Consider the following 20,351-nt stretch of genomic DNA (forward strand, 5'->3'; position numbering starts at 1 on the left):
CAGACTGTGGAAACATTGGGCTATACTGCTGCTCTTTTCCTCTCTGAACATCCAAATACCATTTTAAAGGAAAGAAGGATGTGTGAGGGCATGGTGTGCATACAGGTACCATTCTGTTATGGAGCCTTTTGTCATACAGCTGAGATGCAGGCAGTGATTTGGCTGTGTAAACACTGAGGAAAACAACTTAAGAATGAACTCGGATCAGACTTTTCTAAAAACTCCTGAACATCTCAAAAAGTGTATGAGAGTCTTGTCTTCCTGCTCAGACTTGACTGAGTAATGAATGGTCCCCTAGATAACAAGAATTTACCTACACACTCCATAGGATTCCTATATTTGGCCATAAACAATGGCAATAAAGGAACATACTATATTTTACTTCTGCTCCAGTTAGTATTAAGTGTTATAAAAATTAACAGATACATACTGTTCTTTGCACCAAAATCTCTGTGGAATGTGACATCGCCATGTGTCTTGTAACTGGTGGGACATTTTTTTCCCCATGTACTTTGTTTCTAAATAAAGCAAGAACAATTTTGCCCTCCTCCCCCTTGTCTCTGGTTTCTAATGCTGTGATATTAATAAGGACTGACATGTTTAAAGCCTTTATTTATACTGATGGAGAATATTTTTGCAAGATATATATAGTGTTCCAAGATGAGGACATTTTTATGCTGATTTTATGGTGTAAGGCAAGTGAAGACTTTCTTCACAAAAAATCATTGGTCAAACCAGTAGATCATTATAGGAAATTAAGAAAGATAAATTATTTTTGTGGACATTTAAAACAATATAACGCACACAACTGTTCTCTACTAAAAGTGCTGTGATAAAATCTGCCTGATCTATGCATTATTTGCTTTGGCCAGCTCATAGGATTAGTCTCAGTCTCAAAGTGGGAATAAGAGGAACTGAAAGGGTTTTGGCCTGATAGTAGCAGCTGGTATAGAATAATAAAGAGTTGCAATGCCGTTGACTTCTTCAACTTGTCCTTCCTCGGGATTCTCTTCAATCTGAAGGTCAGTACATTCCTTAAGTAGTCAGTAAAGATTTTCCAAGACCTCCCACACACATTAGAATTTGCTAATTGTTACTGGGGGTGGCACAAGACTGTCATGAATTTTAGACTCTTCTTCCACAGTGTTGTGACAGATTCCTCCCATTTTTTTTTTCTCTATAAAACAGGTTACTTTTGAGCACGTCACTCAGTTGCTTTGACACCAAGTGAATTCTAGTAGCAGATTCCCAGTGTTTCTTTCCTCCAATCTCATCAGGTGAGGAGATGCACAGCCAGTTTGGTCCAAGAAAAGGAACAGTCAAGTTACTGCACAACAAATCCAGTAACTATCCACACAGGTGATGAGCCTGGTTAGATTTTGGGTCCTCTATGCTAGAAGAAATAAAACAAACACTTTTTGGAGTGAAAAAAGAAGATAAAGCTATATGCCTTCCTAAAACCTCCTGTAATCTAATCTAATCTGAAAATTTGGGCTGTATGTTTAGTAATGAACAAATATTATTGCACAAAAGAATGGTGAAAGAAAACCAAGCCCTGCACATAGGGCATCTACTTTGCACTTCCCAGAGTCATTCCTCAAGGAAACTCAGTAATCACACTTTTGATTTGGAAATGAAGACACATTAAGGGCCTTAATCTCCACCTCATTAATAATCATAAACTTTCAGATCATGTGGAAAAGAACATCATCATTCTCCACTGCAGAATGGAGACCAACATTACAAATACTGACACAAGTGGCTTCTTTTTCCATGTTTATTTTTCTTGTATTGTTTTCAGATTTCCAAAGCTGTTTTTGTAAAACTGAACTTTTGTTCATTTTTACAAATGAGCTGGCATGATAGCTTTATGCATTTACTCCTAGGAACTATGCTTATCAATAATCAGAGAATTTTTTATCAGATTTATTTTGGAAAATACACCAATGTCCTAGTATATGATGTTCTACAGAAGTTTACATACTTACTTGAAAGTTTAGGCATATCTAAAAATTACATATGGCTTGTTGCTGATCAGAAACGCTTGTGAGTTGCTGACTTGCTATCTTGAATTGTTACTTTTCCTTTAAAAACCTGAGATGGTCAGTGCTGTCTAAAAATATATGGTCCTACAAAGAGGCTAAAGGCTGTGGAGCAACGAAGACTTGCCACAACTGCTGTACAATTGGGTGTGAAAAGTACCTTATGTTATTCTGCATTTCACCTAAGTGGTAGGCATTTCCGAGTCTAGTTCTGTAGGACAAGTAGGAGTGCCCACTGTATAATGTCATTCCTGAATCTATTCCTAATTCTTTAATACATCAAATTTTCTTTTCTGGAAATAAATTTTCTTCTGTGAGTTGAAAATATAATCTCTGTGTGAAATAGTCTGTGCCTTTCCTACAAGTGTTTTCTTCCCTAGCTGGCGTACTGAATTTGAACAGAAAAATTTGACATTAGAGCACATGAAATTGTTGGGGTTTTGTTGTTATTATTGTTTTTCTCCATAAACACTTTTCATGCCTACTAAACAACTGAATTATAATGGAGTACACAGAGCATTTTTTTTTTTCACATTACACAGAAGGATTTTTTGGCATATGCTGTCTGTTAGATTGGCTTGGAAGAAGTAAGGGAGAAGTGATTCTATGTTTGCTTGCACCAAATTTGTTGCATTTTGCAAAATACTCAGTGCAAGTATTCTATCAAATGCATAACACATTGCAATACTGTTCCTGAAAAAATTGTTCAGATTTTCACAGAATCACAGAAAATTTGATTTTTTTTTTGAGTGAAAATCAGACACAAAGTTATGACTGAGCAGTCCCGAGCTGATTTTTTCATCCATCCACTCCTTTACTTCAACTATTCGATATTTCCCTACAGTATCATATTGACACAGAAGGAAAGGAAATAAATTTTCAAACCTCTTCACTCAAAATAAGTAACAGAATCATGCTTCTTTCCACAACCTGAATTCATAAAGCTGGCTGTATGTGTTTTTTTTCCAAGATACGAAAACCTGAATTTGTAATATACCTTTCTGTAGCACTGAAAGCATGCAGTATTTTCAAATTTGAAAATACAAGAGTGTAATGGCAGTTTTCTGTCCTTATGGTAAATAATATTAAAAGCTTTATATGAAATAAAATGAAAACTGAGTTCAGCAAAAGTAACACAAACATACCTTTGTTTTCTCAAAATAGCACTTAGCGTCTTTGCAAATGTGGTCATCCAAAACTTAAGCAGATTAATCTTGCTCAGAAAGAATTAGTTGGATGCATTTTCTGGTAGTTTGTATCTAATTCCTATTTTTTATTGCAAACTAACTCTTTAATTTATCTGATTACTTTCTAATTTAATTTTCTGCATCCATCAGTTTACATGACAAAAGAAAAAACACCTATTACAGATTTTAGCATTTTAATTAATTGATACAATTAAATTGACAGGTAAAACTTTGACACAGGGTTTTTATGTGATTTTTACCATAGCTAACCCCACATCATCCTAAACAATAGAGTCTCAAAATTCACCAAAGAAAAAAAAATCTGCCAGGTAGTACTGGAATCCTTTTCTTTCTACTGTTTTCCTAGTGATTAACAAGCTTCTTTAAGACCTTCTCTGTGTCTGTGCAGTTTTGAACTAGCTTGTGCAGTAATTGTTCTTCAGTCACTTATCTTCATCTGAACAACGGCCATGTACAGTACTAAGGAGATCACCGTGATCGAGGCGATCTCTTGCAATGCTTTTATGCAGTTTTCTAAACCACTGGAAAATTCTATTGTGATTTAGTGGTATCTTACACAGTTAACGTCACTGAAGACTCAGGGCAATGGGGACTCTGGCTGGTGTTCTTTCATCCAAAGCACAAGGAGGAATTTGAACTATTAGAAATATTTTAGAAGCTTGTAGAACACATCCCTGGACTGTTTAGCAAACAAAATTGCAATACAAATGAGATTTTTAAAGAAAATCAGACAATCTACATGAATACCTCAGAATCTCTAGGCTTTAGGCCTCTAAGTAATTACCATACGATATCGACTCCGTAGCTTTTTTTCTTCAGTGCTTGTTCATCAGAAAAGAATGAAAGGAAAATAAAGTGGTGTTCTTCAGGATATTTCACAAAGTATCTCATAATATTTGGTGAATGTCAACATTTTTTCCCAACTTTCCTATAACTAGCACCAGCTATCAGTGTTCTAGACAGAAGTCTATTTCTTCTAATATTTTGTAAGCTCTTTTCTTTTAATTGAAGCTATATTATTACAATTCTATTCTAGATATACCATACAAAATGTAGAGACAGTTTAAATACCATTTCAGATATATGCAGAAAAAATTTGATGAATAACCATAAAAAATATATTTGTTTTCATAAATAAAATCCTAGCTATTTGAAAATACAATTCCTATAATATCTGCTCAAGAGGTCTACATGTTGTTTGCAATCAAATTTTAAGTAAGCGCTTATGTATGGAAATGTGATTGTTTCAAAAAATATTGCTCTTCTTTCCCCTTTCCTTTCCTTTTCCTTTTCATGACATTAAACGAATCAGTGGTAAATATCAGGCAGGTTTAGGTTAGAGGAACATGAACAGCAAGAAGTGATGGTGGAAGAAGACAATATTTATGCTTTATGTGTAATGCTGCCAAATCATTTGCTAGTTGCCCTTTTAATAAACTCTTTTACTTCTGCTAAAAATATCTCAAAAGCCCTTGGTGAAGCCATGATTTAACAAAATTCAATATTCTGTAGGAAAGAATATGTTTAGGATTCCTCAACTATACCCTCGAAAAGCCAAATGGACACAAAAAATCTACAGTATTTCTGGGAAAAGACCATGTCTTAATCTTTTGTCAGTCAGCAACAGCAGAGATTTTAAATCTTCTCCTGCAAATGTTAACCCCACAAATGACAAATCTCAGGGGAGAATCTTTAATGCTTTTCACTGACTTTAACAACAGCTCAAACGTTATTTTCCTCTGTAAGCAAGTAGTACATTAGAAATAAAGTGGCATGTTGGAGATGATTAATTTTATTTGAACTCACACAGTTTTATGTGTAATGTTCAGATATCTGAAAGCTGATGGAAGAATCCGTTAATAGCAGATTGAAATAATGAATAGAATGTGGTAAGGCAGAGGTCAAAGGGTTAAATGTGTACTCTATCTTTGTTAAGACCTTTTGACTTTATTGTAGAACTGGAAAACTGTCCAGAATACAGACCTTGAATTTCAATTACTGGTACTATGTCAGAGCAGCAAAAGAATGTACTTATAATTATTTGGGACTTATATCAAAATAATGTAATTCAGGTCTTTATGCATTTGATAACATTTCTGTTTAATCAGCTTCAGCATTTTCCCACAAGTACATATGGAGGGATTTTCACAGCACAATCAGAAAGTACAAACATTTTAAAAATTTTCTATGGACTCCAATAACTGAATTTTTTTGACCAATTGTAACTCAAGATTATGGTTTCTATATGCAATTATCCTCTCCCATAAAGCAAAGACATAATTTATCACGAGATGTAAAAAATACTATAACCTTGAATTTTGACAACAAAGTCTGAGTAATCTTCAAGATAGCTTTGCCTGGGAAAATGCTAAAAGAATAGAATGATCAGAAATAAGATATCTGTTTTATTCATTTATTCTCTCAGAACAAATGCTCAAACCCCAAATATTTAATCTATAGCTTGATTTATGTATTGACATTTTAACACTAAAGTCAATTCTTTGATATATGCAGATCTATGCATTAACTTATTCAGCTAGATGGTTCAGTCCATAATTCATGTTGCAGGTACAGAGACTCCAAGACAGCTCAGCACAGCCTGCTTGCTGTCAAGAAACACAGTGCAAATGCAGGGATTGTGCTTCATTATCTGTAGAAGTAGCCACATTCTCATCACACATATCTTGAGCTACTAGGTGTGACTGAACACAAGCTAACTTTTATGTAAAGGCAGCTGAGATGCATGTGCACCATGACACTTCAAGTTCAGGTTGAATATTCTGTGTGAGATGCAGCACAGTAAGGAGGTGACCATACCGCTACTAGATTCTTGCCTCCATGAGCTCCTACCCTCCTGCCTCCAAGACAGCAAACCTTCTTGGAACAGGCTATAATGCAGTGTTGAATGTAGACACTGAACTGGTGCTGTGTGCACCAGGCTGCGGTAACTGGGATCCTCTCTTTTAACCCATAGTTTCATTTTCCTCTTACTTTGTTCCTGCCAAATAGGGAACTGACTGCAGGGCTGTCCTGTTGTGATGGATATTCTGGAGACTTACTGCACCAGTCTGGCTGTCACTATGTGGAAGATCTATTCATTTTCCTTCCCTTCTTCCCTGGTGCTGCCAGCAAGCTGAGCACCCTGCACTTTCCTGGGGCGCAGACAAGCAGCACAGAGGCTGGTTCATTAACTCAAAGGGAGAGAGATCAGCACGGTGGAAAAATGCAGTTGCCCTTTCAGAGCTGCTCCCATCTTCTACCAGAGTTGCTTGGATGCTGGTCAACCATTTATCAGCTTAGTCTGCTGAATTCTATCCTTGCTAAACCCAGTTTCATCCCATTTCCCATACCTGCAGTCTTTCCTTCAAAAAACTGCCTATAACAGACGCCTTGCATATGATGGAGGCTGGCCCTGTAGCTGCTTAAATTGTTCTATTCTTGTCAGTTTTTGTCAGTCATTCCCTTCATCTCCTCCCAGCCTTTATATTTTATATTATTTTGTTGTAATACTCAGAATGTCAGTGCAGACACTGTATTTTCAAGTTTCCACATCACACCTGGCCCTGTGGCTAGTATTCACTAATCTGCAAATGCTCTAGTTCCAAAACACATGCCGATCTTAGGCTCTGGGCTACTGAAGCCTAAACTTGTCATGAACATGACGTATTTAGCTACCAGAGGCAGCAGGTTCTGAATATTCACTAACGCCACAGCAGTATGTTGCATGGGCCATGTGCTGTGAACATTATTTATAGTTCACTTGTGAGTCAATTGTTTGGAGCATTTGCTGGAGGTAAGCAGGGTTTTTAACCTTTAAAAATAGATGTTAACAATAGGCATGAATATTGTCTTACATGCATATATGTGTGAGTGCCTACTACAGGGCTAGAGCTAGCCATCCGAACAGAAGGAAGCAGCTGCATCAGCATGGTACTGATGAGCTGATTAGGCCTGCTTCAAATGTCAGGTTGTACATGAAGTTGTAGGGCTTTTCAAAGTCATGCCATTTCATCACGTAGCACTGAATGCAGGTGTCCCAGGCTATAGGGGACTGGCTCATAGTTACTGTTACACATCACTCTCCAGCCATCCAGGCATATACTGACAACAGTACTGAAGTCAGGTATATCACAGCCATTAAAATGTAGTGGGAGGGGAAAGCTCATTTTTGTCTGTACAGCCTTCTGCACCTGAGTGTGAGAAGCCATGCCAGAGGGTGGAAACAAGATATTTTGCCTCCTTATCTCCTCTGGGCTTCTAAGATGTTTGCAGTAAGCATTCTTCTTCATTTATAAAGTAACAATTTCTGTAGGCCACAGATTTTTTTTTCTGCAAAGATAAAAATGACAATCTGACAAATTTACCAAAGGTAGTGGAAAAAAAAATATAAAGTTGACAAAATGAGAGAGAAAAGGATGCAAATTGGATTCATAAAGAATAATGAACAAATATATATATATGTATATGTATATATAGTGCTTGAAAACAGAATTGTTTTTAATATTCTGTTAAGCACCTTAAAGTGAATTTCTTGAAATATTTCCACTCTTTGTAGAGATATGTAACTTCAGGGTCTCACAGCAGTTATCAGGATTTCACTGACAGTAAGGCCTGCCAACCCCAAAACAAGTGGGGCACTTAGCCACTTTATTCTTGTTTTTCAGCTCTGTACAGGTAATGAGCAAAATTCCTGTCATAGTTCAATTTAACATAAGGCTTAAAAAATGTTTTTAATAAAGTATGAGGCAAAGAGACTATCACAAAGGAACCCTAAGAGGTTCCAAATTAGACCTGACCTCGAGAAATAATTTTGGGCCATGTATCTCATCCTTACATGCTTATCTGTTTCTGTGGGACATTTCATGTTAAAAAGACATTTTTAAGGCTTATTTCTACATGAGGACACATTTTTAGATGATGATAGAAGTGTCTAATCTTGTTCTTTTTGTCACACTAAGTTATCATCACAAAAGCACTTTAGGGAGAATAGATTCTAAATAACACAGTCTAGGTTTGGGCTAAAATCAGCATGCTCCTAATCAAAATCTTCAAATTGATACTAATTAGACATGAATGGGATCATCCTTGCTCTTTGCAAAATCAAAATCTGACCCAGATTATGAATAAACAATACCAGTTGTAGTTTTACCCAACTGGACATTAGATGGATTAAATGACTGAAAATATTCACATATTTCTGCATGAAAGTGTCTGTGGGCTTTGGAATTATCTTAATTTTTACCTTCTAATTGTTGCAACAGAAACTGAAATTCTTTGTTTCATCAACCATTCTCTCCCCAGGTCCTCTTACTTTGGGAAAACACTGGAATGCTGTAAGTGTCAGTATGGATAACACCTTTACATGCATGCTGCTCATTGACCTCAAACAACATGAGTAAAAGGCCAAGAGAAACCATGGTGGAATAAGATACAGTGTTTGAATAAGAAATACATGTTTTATATTTTTTTGGCATTGTGCCACTCTGTTCAGAATCCAGGGATGGATTACTGTGGATTTGTTTTCTTTTAGGAATTAGGGCTGGCCCTGGTTTAGCTTCAGTACTGCAGAGGTATTAACTGCAATACATTTCTGTCTTACAGCTTCATCCCGTTTAGCCATTGTGACTTTGGAGTGACTTCCAAAGCAATCCAATCAGAATGAGTTGGCAGATTAATGTTAACTTTCATGTCAGGACTGAACGCAATGCAAAATGAAAATGTTAAAAGCAGAGGCATTGCACCAGCCATACTGTAGCTAAAAATAAAACTGAACTGTCTCATGTGAGCTAATGAGCCTTTGTTTAATTTACAAATGGGTAAAGCATTAGTAAACTGCCTTTCTGTATATTAATCACTCAAACTTTAAACAAAATTGATGCTATAGCCTCTGGCCAGTATACTAGATCATATCCAAGGGCTGCCCTTTATTCATCTATAATTTTGGATTGCCGCTAAAGTTTTCATCTGCCTTGGCCTTGGCAACCACTGAGTCTGTGATAAATTTTATGCTGCAGTTCCTCAGGAACAGTACTGGCAAGATTAGAAGATTCACTGTTTCACCTTTTGTTTGGGCAACAATTCAAATAGTGCTTTCCTCCTTGCAACAAATCAGTATGGAGTATGCTGATACACTGTAGGGATTGGAGGCCAAGGGGGGGGGAGTTTGGAACAATATAAATTAACACCCCCATACAATTTGAATATTTATTCTAATCCAAATATCAAAGATTAATGATCAGTACAGCTCTTTGGCAGGACTGTATTACAACTAAGAAGAGTCTGTATTGTCACGTGTGACTCAAGCCTGTAGTCTAACACAATCTGATGACTTAATTTCCATCTTAGTCTAAAAATACTTGTTTCTTCTCACCTGCATGGTACTAGTTACAGAGGTGGATACTTTTTGGTCTCATGACATTTGAATGCTGTATATGATTAAACCTACATTTGGATTTCCAATTTAGTAATTTCTGTTCTCCAGGAATGCAAACAATGCAAGAACATGTGGTATTCTTGGATTTCTGGTTGAACAGCTTCTAGTGACTGTTATTTATCACTGGCTTAAATGATATATGGCAAACAGAAAGCCTGAAACCTGTGGTTTTCATCCATGATCTGTGGCTTTAGAGAGCCATTTCTTTAGTTAAACTCATAAATATTAGACAAAAATAAGTAGTTAAATCTCAGTGATATAGTTGTACCCACAAAATACATTCTATGAACATTAGTTCAGCTAGGATGTTTTTAATACCAACACGATTTACTGACATCACAGTACTGACCTGCATTATCCCAATTTTTAGCTTCTCAGAACTATAAGTAAAGCTGGTGAGTTCCTGGTCATAATCAAATAAAACTAAGTTTGTTGTTCTTCTTTCAACATTATAGATATTTTATTTTCAGCAGGATATTTTTTCTGTTTTATTGTAACCAATTTCCCTTTATGTCAGAACATAATTAAAAAAAAAAACCAAAACAGTCTTCCTGTCTTTCTCTGCACAGTTTTAATAATAACCCCTTCCTTTAATATGTAAATACACTTCTCTCAGTACTGTACTTGTTCCAAGATTCAAATATCTTCTGTTATTCACAATAGAATGGAAGTCTTGATATGTAATTTTGTATGCCCACTCATTTTGCTTCTTATAAGTTGGGAAGTACATATCAGGAAAAATACCTAACAATAAAATAGCAAGCAATGGGACTTTGGGCAAATTACTGCTCTGAAAATTTCTCATACTCACATCAAAATACACAGGTGCTTTCTGAAAAATATATTGATACATTAAACAGTTAGTAAAGAAATTAATATTAACATTTCTCTAGGATCTAACAGCTGACCTATAATAACAACAACCCTATAACAGGGACACTAGAAACCAGAAAAAGAGACCTCCCTATGCTTACCATATGTAATTATTCTGATGAAAACATTCTAGGCTAACAATATTGTCAAAAAAATGTCATCTGCAAAGTTACTGACATTTTCTAGAAGGTCAAAACCTGAGAAAAATTAAATACAGAAGTGATGTAACTAAGACCAGATAAATTTTAAGGAAAAAAAGTCACGACATTCAGTTCATTAAATATAAACTATCAAATGCATTTGCCCCACTTCCTTTTGCCTGCTTTCATTTTTTCTTTCTGGCAGAGTGGCCCTGTTCACTCTGGAGGTGGTTGCTGTTAGCTGTGGATTCACATGGGGTGTCAAGGCGGTGGGTAACTCCTCCTACAGTGTTTTGGCTGATACTGGCAGAGCTCAGACAGGCACAGCGATGCAGTTCTTACATAACACCCCAAAGTTAAAAGCTGGGTTACTTCCTGATTCCAGCAGCATGCAGCTTACATTTCTTGCTCTGCAGTGTCACAGAGTACTAGATATCAGTCCTGACGCTGCTGAAGTACTGAATAATAGCCACTTATTAATGAGGAACCTCAAATCTACTTAATCTTTAGGTAATATGAACTGGAAAAAGCAATTCCATTTTTGGAATATTTCTCTGACAATTTTTTTAATTGCTTTTCCTTTTTCTCTAAATTTCACAAGCTGTGTACAATGATGATATTTATAGTGCGAAATTATCTTCTTCAAATGCTATTCTTCCTATTATTTTAAATTTAATAACATCTTGTTATTAAACTGAACTAGAACAGAAATGGACCCTGGAATGAACCCTGGATGGAATAGTAAACACATTCATACTTCATGGTATACTATTTCTGTGAAGATTACGTTTTGTCCAGATCAAATAAAATCACCTTCTGCTTAAAATGATCCTATTGTTTGGCAGATTAGTTTATGTTGTAAGCAAAGGGCTTGTAGCATGTCGCTGAAATAATACAAGGAAAATACAGAAAATAAAAGCATCAATTTAGCTAGTGGTAATAATGTATGTTACAGATTTTTCTTATAAATTCTCTGGGAAAATTAAAGACCTTGGCTAGATTAACTCCCACATATTAAAAAAAAAAACAAACTGTTGTGTTCTGATGAGAGAAAAACAGAGTAATGTGTGGCTTCGTTATGAAGACCTCTGAGATAACTCCAGACTTGCTGATATGGTCTTTCAGCACAATGCATGGCTATAGCTACTACGGAGCTAACAGCTAATATCTGAAAACAATACAATTATTGTACTCCAGCATAATAGGTTGGGCCTGTAAACCAGCCTGGTTATCTCAGTTACATCATGGCACAAAAATCAGCTACATTACTTACCAATCCAGAGTTGATATGCAAATCTTTCCCATGACACGATACGAAAATAATTAAGTAATTTTGTCTTCTTCAGGATGAAATCAATAAGAAAATGATCTGTCAAACCCTAGATGAAAGCAAAACTGTCAAATTCTGCACCAAGAGCATTAAAACATTTTCCATAAAATCTTTCTATTCATTATTTCATCTCAAAATATTTTTTTTTCTATTCTATCTCACTGGGAACTACAAAGCAATATCATAGCTCTGGTTCAGTTCAGGTATACTAAAATGTTGGTAGATCTATTTTTTTAAAAAAAAAAGATCAAAACCCAATCTAATTTCTGGTCTGAAACTAAGCATATAAATTCTGAAAAATAATATATTTAAGAAATTATAGATTTATTAAAACTTTAAACACAAAATGAAAGAAGTTTAGCTATTCTTTTTATTATGACGATGTATTAGAATTTAAATAAAATAAGATTCCAGTGTGCTTTAAATATTGCAAAACTGCCAAATCCATAAGTTATTCTAAAATAATGTTTTCCTTTATTTTTCCCCAAAAGTTTTCCAACCAAATTGGTTTGTAATAATTACACTTGAAAATACATCCGTCATTTGCTGTTATGGGCCAATGTTATGCAAATATCTTATTTGGCTTTCAATTGTTCTTGCTTCAGTTCATGTTCAGTCACTTCAAGTGCACAACTTGAAAAATCTGTAACAGGAATGATTATTCTTCTTAACTGTGGGTTTGCCTTTGCAGCTACTGAAATAAAACATGTACATTTTATTCCTAAATTCATTTTAAAATAGAAAATCTGCAGATTCCTGCAACACCTCTAAGGCTAATGAATAGAGTTATCTTAATTTATTTCTTTTCTATTTTCAGATGTTATTGAGTATAAAACTATTCTGTGAAGAAACCTTTTTAGATCACTAGCAAGTTGAAATCTCAGATAAGGCTAATCCTCGATTTGATGTCTTTACAGAGGTTATATAGTGGACTCCACTTCAACTGGATGCCAATTGTCCAGACAATCCTGACAAAAGCTGATTTTCCAGACTAAATCCATTTTCTGAATGGCATGTTAAGCCCCGCAGAATATTTTTTTTTAATTCACTATTTATGGTGACTCCTAACAAACCCCTTTCATCCTCTAACAATTTTCTCCATCCTCTTATGATTATAATTTTTTAAATGCTCCAGGTGTGCATGTGATGTTGAAAGCAAATGAAAGATCGTACTTGTCTGAAGGAGGTTACAGCTGAGGCCATGGGTTTGCAAATGGTTCTGCACCTGCCCAGCCTCTCATTGTGAGAAGTCTCAAAGAAGTGTTATCCTGAACCACATCTAGCTCTCTATCATTCAAAGCAGCACAAATTTGGTACCGAATTTAAATTAGAGAGGAACAAACCTCCTATCTGTTGCAGGGACTGGATTTATTGCAGTGAGACAGAAATGTAAAACTGAGAGTAGGCAGTACTGAGCTGAGAGGTCAGACACACGGGACATGAAGCAGTAAGAACTTAAATTTCCAAGTGGGATTAGCTTTAGTAATGCTGATTGGTAGGTACTTGTTCTCTAGAGAATTTGGCAGTCCAGATTTAGGAATTTCTTCACATAGAAAGCAGCAGGGTCCTAAGAATAGGGGCCATAGTAGGCACTAAGAGAGTATAAAGTCACCCCAGTGAGTGTAACAAAGACCAGTGAAGAAAATATAAAAGGCTGATGAACAGCAATTTTGCTAAGGTAGTGAGAAGGAAATTACTTTCTGCAGGATGGTGGATTTTTATTTAGACTATTAATCCTAGCTTCTAATGGCCTTTCTCTGAGAAAACAGGCAGAAATTATGTTTCTGTTGTATACCACATCTCAGTGAAAAGATTCAGGTTCTTATGTCCCTCATGTGCCTGATTTGTAAGAGGAATATGAAGACAGATCTCCCACCTCCCAAAAAAATGAACTAGAAGTGAATTATTCAGAGATAACCTAACATCCCTTCCTCTTGCAATAGGATATCTGAAAGGTGATTTGATTGTTGGCATATAAGGATGTCTGTGAGATTAGTCCTAACAGACAAGCCAAGCAGCAGAATGCCTAATTTGAGAATCTGCCATGTTCACATTTCAGCTGTTCAGCATCTTCAGGATATGCACGGGATATCATTATCCAGCATCAGAAATTTGGGCACCTAGAAGAATTTGTTGGTGGAATATTTCAGTGCTGAGATAATTTCAGTGCCTTTCAGGTTAAGTAGCAGCTAAGCAGGGCTTTCTGAGGGTCTCACAGCTGGATTTAGAGAACTGAAGTGGCAGTCTAAATTTAGAGAGCTAAAGTGCTGGCTAAATTCCTTTGCGAAGCTGTGTGGGAGAGGTAGGGAGCAAATTTTCTATAGGGGGAGGACAGCTATTTCCAAAGGCTTGAATTTAAAGAAAGAATGTGCCAATGCAGCTACTAAGACACTGAGATTTCAGTACTTGTTTAGGTTCCTTGCTGTCTTGGGACTATGCTGAGCTAATCAAGTGAAACAATTATGTTTCTTGTACAGAAATATACAGTTTCTTGTACAGAAATACAGGAGAATATTCACCGCCAGTCCAAGGTCTCTGCTTAGCCGCTCTGAATCTCCTCCATACTTAACGGGGTGCTCGGATCTAAGGTATTTGAACTTAGATACCTTAAGTAGGTGTTGTCTATGTAGCCTGAAATAGATCACAAATGGAATATCTGGTTACGTTCAGTTTAGTTTTTGAGTTCCTATACATTAATTTCTGCTTTAAAGGCATATAGTAAACTAACATGTAATCTGCTACCTATATAAAATATTGTCCCTTTCTTTTTGTGCCTTCTCTTGTGTACTGCCTGCATATGAATCAACACAAGAATTACTCAACTCCATATTTAAATACCAAATTCTGCTTCAGAATTATTCTGCAAAGAAAACAAGAATGACAAATGATATTGTCCAAAAATATCCCATTTTCTTTCTGTGACTAAAATGCTTTCTTTTTTGAGAAATTAACCTATTAAATTTCAATCTTGAGAGATCATTAATCAATCAATTGCAGTTAGCAAGTAATTATATTAATTAATTGCAATTAAATTATTCCCAGAAGTTTAGCTACAATGTAACCTATTAAAAAAAATCTAGTATTACTAGATAGATAGTAATATATTATTAATAAATAAGAATATATTTGTGATGAAAAAATAAATAGGATACAATAGCTGTTATTTTTGCCAAATTGATTTGTAAAATTTGTATTACTTATATCATCGCAGCTTGCTAAGAACTTCATAATTAATGGTACTATGTCTCTGAATTTTCTACTAATCTTTCTCCTGGTGTGGTGGTGCAGCTTTTTCAAGTGTTTGAACAGTTTGTTTTTCAAGAGGAGGGACTTTTCTTCTGTAAAAGGAAATGATAGTCCTTTACACAGCAGACATGGATAGCTAGTAGATGACTGTGTCGGTATATGTATGGCATGTAAAACTCACCTCAGAGCGCTGTTCAGACAAGGAGAGACATCTGCAGATAGTTTGTATACAGACAGAACCTCTCAGAAGAGGTAAAGGCTGTCATACAGCTTGCTGCGGTTCCATTTTTTTGTTCCCCGATACAGTATAAATGTGATTGCCTTTTAAGAACTTCTCTAATGTTGTGGTGGGTTGACCTTGGCTGGACACCAGGTTTCCACCAAGCTGCTCTATCACTCCCCTCCTCAGCGGGATGGGGCAGTGGGGTGGGGGTGGTGGAGAGAAAATAAGATGGGAAAAAACTCGTGGGTCAAGATAAAGGCAGTTTAATAAAGCAAAAGCCACATATGAAAGCAAAGGAAAACAGAAGATTTATTCTCTACTTCCCATCAGCAGTAGATGTCCAGACACTTCCCAAGAAGTAGGGCTTCAGTACACGTACCGGTTGCTCCAGAAGACAAACATCGTAATAATAAACACTCCCACCTCCTCCCTTCCCTGAGCTTTCATTGCTAAGCAGAGGCCATATGATATGGAATATCACACTGGCCAGCTTGGGTCAGCTGTCCTGGCCATGGCCCCTCCCAAGATCTTGCCCACCCCCAGCCCACGGCTGGTGGGGGAATCTTGGAGAGAGCCTTAATACTGTGTGAGAGCTGCTCAGCAGCAGCCAAAACTCTGGGGTGTTACCAACACCTTTGCAGCTACCAACACACAGCACAGCGCTATGAGGGCTGCTGTGGGGAAAATTAGATCTGTCTCAGCCAGACCCAAAACATATGTGCATGTGCTTATACGTAATTGAAAAGCAGCCTTGCAGAAAAGGATCTGGAGGTCCTGGTGGACACCGAGTTGAACACAAACCAGCAATGTTCCCTTGCAGCAAAGGTGGCAAATGGTATCCTGGGCTGCATTAGGAGGGGTTTTGCCAGCAGATTGTGTGAAGTGATCCTTCCACTCTGCTTAGCACTGGTAAGGGCACCTCTGAAGTGGCCACTGTCCAGTGCTGGGCTCCCCAGTACAAGAGAGAGATGGGCATACTGGAGAGCATCCAATGAAAGACCACTAAGATGACTAAGGGACTGGAGCACCTCTCCTATGAGGGGAGGCTGGATGATCTGGGACTGTCAGCCAGGAGAAAAGAAGCTGCAGGGGGATCATATCAATGTATATAAATAACTGGAAGGAGGGTGTAAAGAACAGGGAGACAGACTCTTTTCAGTGGTGACCAGTGGTAGAACAAGAGGTAGTGGGCACAGACTGAAACACAAGAGGGTCCATCTGAACATCAGGAAACACCGAGCACTGGCACAGGTTGCCCAGAGAAGTTGTAGAGTCTTCAACTTTGGAGACATTCAAAAGCTGTCTGGACATGGTACTTAGCTACCAGCTCTAGGTGACCCTGCTTGAGCCATTTTGTAATTTTGTGATTCTGTGAACTCACAGTATATCTAGAAACTTAATTTTCATGAAGTATAATGTGTGTTGCACTGGGCCTACTCTGCACAGATAGTACTTGTATGTACTTGGGTTTAGTACACTGAATTTCTTTATTACAGGATTCTGCGTGAACATCTGAAATACAGTACACAGTGGTCATTTTTATTCAGACTAAAAAGAAATGTGTTTTTAATGTTTTATCAAGGATTTTAAAAATATTGAAAAACTTATTGAATGTTTAATTCCTGGTTTTGTTTCAATATATTTTGTTACACTATGATTGAGCCTTCTAAAAAGTGTTTTGACCTTCATATACTTGATATAACCTAACCCTTTTTATTTTGAGATACATACCAGGGGTATTGCTAAATCTGAGAACAAAAAATATTCATCAGTGAGAACTGTGATAAACTTTGTGATGAGAACATCTATCCTTTAGGTCTGGTCTAAATCTATTTACAAAATCACACATAGATTAGAATGAGCTTTTTAAAAAAAAAATCTGTGTAAATGGCATAAAAGTACATTACACTGTACTTCATCATGTAAATATTAGCAAAGTGTCATTATTCTATATACTGATAGATCAAATAATCAATATTTTAAGATGAAAAGTTAAGAATGGATTCGGACTATTGCCTTGAAAATTCATGTCATTATTAGCCACATGAAGAATAGTTCTTAACAGTGAGATTTTTTTTTTGCCCTAAATGGTAATTGTTTTCACCCTCTTTTGTTGTTGTTGTTTTGTATCTCTCAGCAATATATGTGCTACAAGTCCCTTGATGGAAAAAGTACCTAAGTATCAGAAAATATTTCTCCCTTTCATGCATGCTTGCCCGCAGTATCTAATGGTACCGTAGTAGTAATTTCTTCAATAGTGGTTCATTACCAGCAGTTAACAACACCTTCTGGCAATTAACTAATTACCTTGACTTTGACTATGATGAAAGGAAATGGCTATCAAGGGCATTGTTTGCTCAATTAACTGAAAACAATAAACACATGCTTAGTAATAATTGTAGAGGGAAACCCCTCCAAAATGCACTCATCTTACTCAAATTCTCTCAGGAGCTGTACAGCCTGAAATGACAAAGGAATTCAGAAGACTTTACATGCATTTTTTTTTTTTTTTTTTTTTTTTTCTTCCCCAAACAAGTAGCAGGACAAGAACATCCTTCTGTAAAATTCAAGTTCCTGGTCTCAGCCAAGGTTCCTGGTATTCTCAGAGCTCAAAATAATGCAGCTATGAGCAGCTCTGGCCAGGATGGTGTCTAGTATCCTGCGAGCTGGATGTAGCCCAGGGGATGATTCTGCTTGGCCAGCTGTCCTTTAGCTCAGAAGAGCTGCCACAGCTTCCTCCCAGCCAGCAGAGAGATGTTCCAGGAACACCTCTGTATGGCCCATGAAGAAAAGGCAAGATGAAGCTGGGATCTCTCCTCAGTAAAAAGATTGAGCTGTATCCCCCAGTCACAATCCCTTTAGGCTTCAGCTACTCTAATCTGTGTAAGATTTGTAACAAAAAAGCATCAACCCACCAATTTATAAACAGTTGCTGGCTAAGAGTTCTTCGGTGAAAGATGGCATATTAAGAAATAATTTTAAAAATAAAAGAGATTACTTTTATTGGAAAACAGCTGACATAATTTATAAATTTTTATTTCTCAGAGGAAAAAGTTATACTTCTGACATCTCATAATGTTAAATCAGTTATCTATTAGGAACCATAAGTGATACAAACTTAATGGCGGTCCTTCCCTTCTTCCCTATGTTCTTAATGTTTCCCTGTTCTTTCTGTTGTACCATCAGGCTCCAAGCTGACTCCATGTTATGTCATATGACTAAAATGCTACTGCAAGGTGAGATTTTTTTTTTTTTTTGCCATTTCATTTCCCTACAGATAATAATAATATATTCACTTGTAAATGACTCTCAATCCTCCAAAACCATCTGAACATTATCACCGGCTTTTCTTTCCTCCCTGTTAGTTGGAATGGAAAAAGGAACAATTCTCTCTTCTGTGACCCCTCCCAAACCCAACCATGAACTGTTGCTATTTTCTGGTGATGAGCAATGGCGGACTTGTAGAAACCTGGAGATATGATAACTGCCAATATTGCACTTTAGAAATAATAAAAACATTAACATGTTAGAAATTCAGAATTCTAGGAGCTTGTATTATAAGTTACAAAGAATCTGAGGGAAAAAAACCCACATTTATTTTCTTCCACAAAAAGTAATATTTGTGGCCATTCCATGTAAAACACTTTATCCTCAGTGATCCCTCTCTAAATTTAGTTACATCACTTATCTTCCTTACCATTCATGTAAACAAACCAACCCAACAGTCCCCTACCTGCAGTTTCTAAATTCTTTGTTTCCCATTGTTTTCGCTGATCTCTCTTAGCCCTGCACAAACAGGATTTAGTTTACCTTTTTTGGTAGATAAAGCTCTTCAGACCTCTCCTTGTTGAAGGAAAGACAAGGCATAAAATACACGAAGGTGAGATATCTTACATTTAATTCATTTTTTTAAAGCCTTTTGTCTAAAGATTAAGATCTTTGTCCATGTCTAATGATACAATGTCACTCTGATTTTATAGAAAACCTTCAGTTAATTTTAATGAGTGGTCAAGTCTTACAGGAGGTTTGTAGAAAAATTATCTGTTACACAGAACTGTATATTTTAATGAGCTTAAACCTGTAGTCAGTGCTTATGCACACAAGATTAATTTGTAAAAACATATCATGTGAACCTGAATAACATTTCTACTACCTACATAATGGTAGGCAAATACTGCCCACTATCAAGATAACCATGAAGACTGTTCAATATTCCTGTTCTTTCCATGTTCTGGTTTAACATGGAACTATAGGCAATACCTCTAGCATAGCAACTGATACATTAGAGGCTATTTGTCTACTAGCAGCAGAACTATAAACCTGTCACTGTAAAAATTAATGTTATGTTGCTTCCAACCTAACAGGAAGTTTAACATTTTTTGTAACCAATCTTCATGAATTGCTAACCTATTAAACAGGTTAATGTTGACCCAAAGAACTACTATACATAACACAGTAACAAATCAACTAACAATAAAAATTAATCTGTACAATATTTCAGAATCAACAAATCCCATGCCCGAAAACCCACTCCTACTCTTTAGCTTAACTCTAGATGATTAAAAGCAGATGGAAATGAATGCCCATATGTCTCAACATCCTGTGGGCTCACCATCCTGTGGCTTTTTTTTTTTCTTTATTCTTTAACAACATCAATCTCTTCTTGAAACCTTGGAAAATTAAAGCAAGTTTAAGTCACTAAAAAGTGTCTAGATTCCATGCTTTTGTCAGTCAGAATCCATGACTAATGAACGACAATTCTGAAAACATAGTCTTCTATCCTGTTGCTAGAGTTCTAGCTTCTGCAGACAAAGTAAAATGTTAATGTGTTATCTGAAGGAGGAGACAATTGTCCA

This window comes from Tyto alba, unplaced genomic scaffold (assembly GCF_018691265.1).
Source record: "Tyto alba isolate M040663 unplaced genomic scaffold, T.alba_DEE_v4.0 Super-Scaffold_18, whole genome shotgun sequence".
NCBI lineage: Eukaryota > Metazoa > Chordata > Aves > Strigiformes > Tytonidae > Tyto > Tyto alba.